Source organism: Entelurus aequoreus, linkage group LG20 (assembly GCF_033978785.1).
Source record: "Entelurus aequoreus isolate RoL-2023_Sb linkage group LG20, RoL_Eaeq_v1.1, whole genome shotgun sequence".
In the NCBI taxonomy this organism is placed as follows: Eukaryota; Metazoa; Chordata; class Actinopteri; order Syngnathiformes; family Syngnathidae; genus Entelurus; species Entelurus aequoreus.
The window spans coordinates 43835609-43842626 of NC_084750.1; positions in this window are offsets into that span (position 1 = coordinate 43835609).

The window sequence follows — 7018 nt, forward strand, 5'->3', positions numbered from 1 at the left end:
AATGTAAAAGTGAACAAAGCCGCGGGCCGAGGTTGAACAAATGAACCTTTTAATAGGGACCCAAACAAGTTTTGCATTGAATATTGAACAAGCAAGGCTTATATAACTTTATAGTGACATGCAAAATCCAGTTTCAAATAATAATAATAATAATAATTAAAAAATATCAATGCATATCAAATAAAATTTTAATAAAAATTGAATGCCTCTTTTCTATTTGCAGCCTTCTGAGGTAAATATCAAAATAAACGTTTTCCACAGGCTAATAATACATTTGAAAATAAAACAAAAATAATGAATGAATCAAACATTCAAGCCTTGAAGTAGCAAGAGAAAGTGCATGAATAAAACGTTAATTATTGCTCAGTTTGCTACCCTGATTTGCTTTAACACTGAATATGGAACAAGCAACGCTTATATGACTTAATAGTGCAAAATCAACTTTCAAAAAACAAACGAAAAAACATCAATGGCATATTCAATAAAATTTAAATAAAAAATGGAATGCCTATTTTCTATTTGCAGCCTTCTGAGGTAAATATCAACATTAACTTGGTGGGCGGGGGCGGGGGTGTATATTGTAGCGTCCCGGAAGAGTTAGTGCTGCAAAGGGATTGTGGGCATTTGTTCTGTTGTGTTTATGTTGTGTTACGGTGCGGATGTTCTCCCGAAATGTGTTTGTCATTCTTGTTTGGTGTGGGTTCACAGTGTGGCGCATATTTGTGACAGTGTTAAAGTTGTTTATACGGACACCCTCAGTGTGACCTGTATGGCTGTTGACCAAGTATGCGTGCATTCACTTGTGTATGTGTGTGTAAAAGCTGCATATAGTATGTGACTGTTTGTATGGAGGAAAAGGGGACGTGATGACAGGTTGTAGAGGACGTTGAAGGTAATGCCTTTAAGGCACGCCCCCAATATTGTTGTCCGGGTGGAAATCGGGAGAAATTTGGGAGAATGGTTGCCCCGGGAGATTTTCGGGAGGGGCACTGAAATTCGGAAGTCTCCCGGGAAAATCGGGAGGGTTGGCAAGTATGAGTATTAGCGGTGGATGCGGTGTTACAGCGGCACCAACGGGCCAGCTCTAATGTTAATTTGATATTGCCTCAAGGGCCAAATGAAATTACACGGCGGGCCAAATTTGGCCCGCGGGCCAGAGTTTGACACCGATGATTTAACCGGATTATTTCACACTAATTGGGATAATTAGCACAATTAACGGTCATGCACCCAACAGGATGTTGTGTCTTGCTTCAGAATGTCACAGTATGTGTTGGAATTCATGCTCCTCCTCAATGAACCGCAGCTCCTCCATGCAGGCAGCACTCATGCATCTCCACCACAGTCATTCTTGACTTGATATTTAGAGATGAGGATTTTAGAGGTCATTGGTGGAAAGACATATACTTGTGGAGGTGGTGCACCCTGTAAAGCAGTGGTCCCCAACCACCGGTCCTGGGACTGGTACCGGGCCGTGACGCATTTGCGACCGGGCCGGAGAGAAAATGTAAATAATGTATAAAGGACTGCATTTTCTCCTACTTAACTTTGGCCTGTCCCACCAGACCAGGAGTGTCAAACTTGTTTTCACTGAGGGCCACACCGCAGTCATGGCTGCCCAATAGAGGGCCGCTTGTAGCAGTAAATAATTAACAAATTTGCCTATTAATTTAAATATATTAAATTTACGTAAAGAGTAAAAAAAAATCTGCCGATTTTACCACTGTTTTGTTTTTTTTACATAAAAAAACTGGCAGCTTAGTTGCCAGTAAAATATTGTACTGTAAAATATATGGTGTTTTTTTTTTTTAATTATTTTACAACATATTACTGTAAATAGAAATACAATACCCCTGTTTAATTTTATTTTGGCTACTCAGGTGCCAGTTTTTTTACCATGATAAAATGTGCTACCATAAAATCATCAACCTTGGACTTTACAGTAAAAAAAACAACAACAAAAATGACAGCTCAGTCGACATAATTTTACTGTAAAAAAAAAAAACATTGGTGGGGTTTTTTCCAACTTACAGTAATGTGCTGTAAAAAAAATGCCCTAAATTTTACAGTAAAATCCATTGGTCATTTTTATAGTGTACAATTTGATGGAGAACTTGCTTCGAAATCATAAGTTAAGCAGATATTTAAGTATTTATTTGGATTTGGACCAACAAAGTTAGATAATATAATACTTCTTGCAATATTGGACACTAATACCTGTAGTAAGAAAGTAGAGAAAGAAAATATAAGGTATTTTATTGAAAAACATAATATTTCCAGGCTTTTGCGGGCCATATAAAATGACACGGAGGGCCGTATTTGGCCCGCGGGCCTTGAGTTTGACACCTGTGCGCTAGACACAGCAATGAGCTTGTTTATAGATGTATGATAAAACTCCTCATGGGAAGTTGCCATTTGTTATATACTGTATGTTATATTTGTCTTTGTGACATGACACAATGCACATTAATGAACATATCAGACAGAAAAGTGACAGATTGTAGCCAAAGGCTGATCTCCATCTGCATCTCATTGCAAAGAAACACTAATTCAGCGTTATAGTGAGTTGTATTTTTCATGCACTTATTCTTGCTGTATTTATAAGCCGCTCCCTGAAAATAATACCTACATTAAACCGGGCCGTGGTGCAAAAAAGTTGGGGACCGCTGCTGTAAAGGACATGAGGGTGTCACAACCCAGAGCAGGAATGGGCTAGTCCACGTCACCAGCTCTGACTGACAGTGGCAGTAATGGCAAAAAAAAGAAGAAAAAAAAATGGAGGGCCCGGGTGGTCGGACAGAAGCGGGACACGGTAGAAGATTGATGAGCAAAGAAGCGGTGGCGAAGGGGAGACGTCGGAGCGCCAGGAGGGCTTTGTCAGCTGGGACAGTCGCACTATTGCTCGGCTTGTTTGACGTGAATCATTCTGGAGAGAAGTCAAAAAGTCTGCGCAGGATTGAGTGTGACAACTCAGTTACCATACAAGATTGCTTTCATTTGGGTGAGCTCGTCTTTGACCACTCGCCCGCTCCTTTTCTCTCTGTTCATGTTTCTGTTTCAGTGTCATCCACATGGTTCTGACTCCATGTCAAAGCCAAGTAGACCATGCACATGTCGATCTACAGAGTTGCTCAGTTTACGTGCACAAGCTCACGTCTGACGTTGTTTTTCACCGTGTTCTGATACAAAAAACAGTTGCAAAGTAGGCTTGTACGGTATACCGGTACTAGTATAGTATGGCGGTACTAAAGGAATCAAAAACGGTACAATACTCTGTTTGAAAAGTACCGGTTCTCCATTTTTTTTTTTCTTACGGGCATGACGGCGCATCGTCAGGTCGTGACATTGCTGGTTTTACGAGCAGAGGAGCATGTTCGGCAGCGCACAATCACAGAGTACTTACAAGCAGACACAGTGTGTAGACAGAAAAGGGAGAATGGACGCATTTTGGCTTAAAAAGTAAAGATAAAGGTGAAGTTATAACACTGAAACACCCTCAGGAATAGATAGATAGATAGATAGATAGATAGATAGATAGATAGATAGATAGATAGATAGATAGATAGATAGATAGATAGATAGATAGATAGATAGATAGATAGATAGATAGATAGATAGATAGATAGATAGATAGATAGATAGATAGATAGATAGATAGATAGATAGATGGATAGATGGATAGATAGATGGATAGTACTTTATTGATTCCTTCAGGAGAGTTCCCTCAGGGAAATTTAAAATTCCTGCAGCAGTGTACAAAATTGTAAAAAAGTAAAAAGTAAATAATGGGGGTATAAATGGAAACAAAATAGAAAAATATTACAATAGAATAAAAATAAAAAGCAACAATGAGAATAAAAATATAACAGTAAAAGAAGAATATAACAAGAGAAACTAGGCAGTAGTGACCATGTTATGAAAAAGGAAAGGAAGAGCTGCTTTAAGACAAGGTTAGTGAGTTAGCGGCTAACATCCATCCGCAGTGTTTTAGCTACTTCTGAATCACTAATCCTCGCCTCCATGGCGACCAATAAAGTAAGTTTAGACTTTGACTTAGACTAACTTTATTGATACACAAGGGAAATTGTTCCACACAGTAGCCCAGTTACAAAGTATGGAAAGGGTAATGCAGGTATAAAGTAGACTGAAAATGTACCATAGTAGCAATATAGCATATATGTAATATTACAGTATATGTAACAGCTGCAGCAAAAAAAAAAGAAGGGGGTTACTTACAAGTATCATTATCACTGGAGGACGAGGAATATCTAAACATGCTTCACTACACACCGTAGGAGGATACAATGGCTCACCGGCGTCACCGCTAACAAAAGATAGCGCTCCTGAATGTAAACAAACTACAATCTACACCTGACATCCACTGTAATGATACCAAGTACAAGAGCGCATCTAATTGATACTACTTTGATTGCACCTATATTGTTTATAGTCACAAAATTCATATTATGTTTATAAAGTCAGTAAATATGTCCATGGACACATGGGGACTTTGAATATGACCAATGTATGATCCTGTAACTACTTGGTATCGGATCGATGCCTAAATGTGTGGTATCATCCAAAACTAATGTCAAGTATCAAAGAAGAGAAGAATAAGTGATTATTACAATTTAACAGAAGTGTAGATAGAACATGTTGAAACAGAAAATAAGCAGATATTAACAGTAAATGAACAAGTGGAATAATAATACATTGTTTACAGCTTGTCCCTCATAATGTAGACAAAATAATAGGTAGATAAATGACACAATATGTTACTGCAGACTAATTAGGAGTCTTTGTTTGTTTACTTACTACTAAAAGACAAGTTGTCTAGTATGTTCACTATTTTATTTAAGGACTAAATTACAATAATAAACATATGTTTCATGTACTAAATTACAATAATAAACATACGTTTCATGTACCCTAACATGTTTTGTTCAAATACAGCCAATAATGGCATTTGTGTGGTCCCCTTTATTTAGAATAGTATCAAAATACATTTTAGTACCGGTACCAAAATGTTGGTATCGGGACAACCCTATTGCAAAGATTGGGTGGGCGTATCATGTGGGTTGATCCATTGACTTGCGGTGTCCCGCAGGGTTCTGTCGTCGATCCCCTTGTCTTCCCAGTTCATCCCATTGGGTCACATCCACTACTCTACCTGAACCAGGTAATCTGGTAAAGGTGCGGCCGGTTCTTTAATCAATATCGGATATCGGTTTGATTTCAGCCAAAAAAAAGAACAAGCATTGGATCATATTGACTTGCATCCAAAAGCTCCGATACAAGCAGTTCCACTGCGCATTTACTCATGCAAAGCTTGAATAGCAGCGAATTTCATGCGAAGAATTTACAAAAGGTAAACATGGTAGGCTGAAGGCTGCTAGGAGCTCGCAGCTACACAACAGCTAAGCACACGGAAGCACACAAGATAGACTAAAAATTGCATCGAATAATTCTAGTTGCATGTTACGTACACTTACAAAGCCTCCAAGGCAGAAGCGTATTGGAATGTGTCCAGTAACAAACGTGTCCGCATCATTCATCTTACAGCATCATGCGCTTAACTTGATGAATTATTGGGACCGCTAAGTGTTGCCAAAAACAACAGAGAAACAACACTTCAGCCTTTCCAGATAGTTAATAACAAACAGGTCATTGTTGTCTGTTTGACCAATTTCACTCGATCAAACCTTTTCAAACATTCCAAACTGCAAAATAATAAAAGTATTTATGATGTGGGCAACATCGACCGATACTCCTGGCTTCAATATGGCAATCATATCGACGCCTCATCCTTTTAATCAAACATCGCACTCAATTGTCTTTGTCCACCTGTGAAAATGAGGGAAGTGGCACCTCCAATATCATTTATGACCTCCAGTATGTATCGACGTAGGCAACATTCCACTACTCCTCCAATGCATCACCTGTAGACGTACTGTACTGCATACTGTACATGCAGTACAGTACATAGCTTCAAAAAAGAACCTTCCAGCAGATTGCAGGGGAAATAGTTATTGATCTGATGTTTGCACGCACTTTCATGACATTTTGAGGGAGGAAACATTTAGCATTTTACTCTCTCTCTCTTTTCTAATGGGATTTATTATTTGGAGTTGCTGCGCAGGAACATTCTTCTTATTAGACATTTCTTTTCAGAGTCAGGGAACTGTGGACCCACATTAGTTTGTGAGGAAAAAAGTGATTTGAAAGACCGCATTTTGGCTCTGACATATTTTAAGTGTGCAGAATTCAGCAAGGAGGTTCTTCATTTTAGTTTATTGTAGTGAACAATGTTGTATAGTAACTCCGTTTTCCACACTGACACACAAAAATGCTGTTGGCAAAGTGTTAAGTGAGACTTTAGTCATTTCATTCCCTGATATATATATATATATATATATATATATATATATATATATATATATATATATATATATATATATATATATATATATATATATATATATATATATATATATATATATATATATCGGGATTTTTATAGATAAAATAATAAAATCCCCTGAAGAGCAGGGAAACCTGCGGAACAGGCTTGTAGGGATGAAATAGCCTCCAGGTTTTTTTTCTGACCTAACGAATATTCCGCTCTACCCCGGTATTGAGCACTGCATAATGGATAAACCACACTAACCTCAGCTATATATACAAACCCCGTTTCCATATGAGTTGGGAAATTGTGTTAGATTTAAATATAAACGGAATACAATGATTTGCAAATCCTTTTCAAGCCATATTCAGTTGAATATGCTACAAAGACAACATATTTGATGTTCAAACTGATAAACGTTTTTTTTTTGCAAATAATCATTAACTTTAGAATTTGATGCCAGCAACACGTGCCAAAGAAGTTGGGAAAGGTGGCAATAAATACTGATAAAGTTGAGGAATGCTCATCAAACACTTATTTGGAACATCCCACAGGTGAACAGGCAAATTGGGAACAGGTGGGTGCCATGATTGGGTATAAAAGTAGATTCCATGA